Raw genomic sequence first — 1,191 nt, 5'->3', positions numbered from 1 at the left:
CGGCCTCCCAAAGTGCTGGGATTACAGGCGTGAGCCACCGCGCCCAGCCCAAGGGTGCTTTTATAGGCAAAGTCTGGGGAAGCTTACCAGGATTTCAACATTTTGCATACAAGATTAATGCATAGTTACAGCAATTTGATTGGTTATACGCAGTGTTTCTTTTGGGGGAAGGGTATATTTAACATTTCACATTAAGGATGTAATAGTCAAGGGGTCTTTCTTCTGTGGCACCGTCTTGTTTGAGCCAAGTAAAAGAAAATAAGGAAGGAAGTTAATCTATAACAAAAGGCTGCCGGGGGCAGTGGCTTACGCTTGTAATCCCAGCACTTTGGGAGGCCGAGGTGGGTGGATCACTTGAGTCCAGGAATTTGAGACCAACCTGTGCAACATGGTGAAACCCCCATCTTTACAAAAAATGCAAAAATTAGCCTGGTGTGGTGGTGTGTGCCTGTAGTCCCAGCTACCAGTGGGGCTGAAGCAGGAGGGTCTCTTGAGCCCAGAAGTTGAGGCTGCAGTGAGCCTAGGTCACTGCACTCCAGACTGGGTGACAAAGTAAAAAAAAACAAAAAAAGTCAGTAAGCAAGAGGTCGTGATTTGTGACTCAGTCTCCAAAGTCAACCTTGCTTAGGACCTAACAACTTTTAGAAGCTTGAAATAGACAGAGTATTTATTTTCTTTCACAATTTTAAATCAAAATTATGTAAATAATGCTAGAATTTTAAATTTCATTTAAAAAACATTTCAGCCTTATTAAATATTTTTGTACAAATAGTTATTCCCAATGCTAGTATTCATTATTTATGATCTGTGTAATGTTCAGTCTCACTCTCATGTTACATCTAGACAGATACATGTATGTATCAGTGTATATGCATATGTGTGGATGGAGACAATTAAAAAAGGAACATCTGCCACTACCAGGAAACATTGCATGGTTATGAAAGAAAATTGCATTTGTGCTATCTAAGAGGAATAGTATGACAAGCTAATTGTGTTTTCTCTTACCTAAGTCTCTGCTGCTCAAAGACTCTCTACATTAGCATTTCAAAAACAGTGCCTATTTCTCCTAAGTAGCATAGCCCCAAACCTTCAAGACATTAGGATACAGTTGCGTTTCATTTTTTTAATGATGGCAAAATATGCATAAGGTAAAGCTTATCATTTTATCCGTTTTTTTTTTTTTTTTTTTTT

Source organism: Cebus imitator, unplaced genomic scaffold (assembly GCF_001604975.1).
Source record: "Cebus imitator isolate Cc_AM_T3 unplaced genomic scaffold, Cebus_imitator-1.0 Scaffold385, whole genome shotgun sequence".
Taxonomy (NCBI): domain Eukaryota; kingdom Metazoa; phylum Chordata; class Mammalia; order Primates; family Cebidae; genus Cebus; species Cebus imitator.
This window is presented reverse-complemented; position numbering follows the sequence as displayed.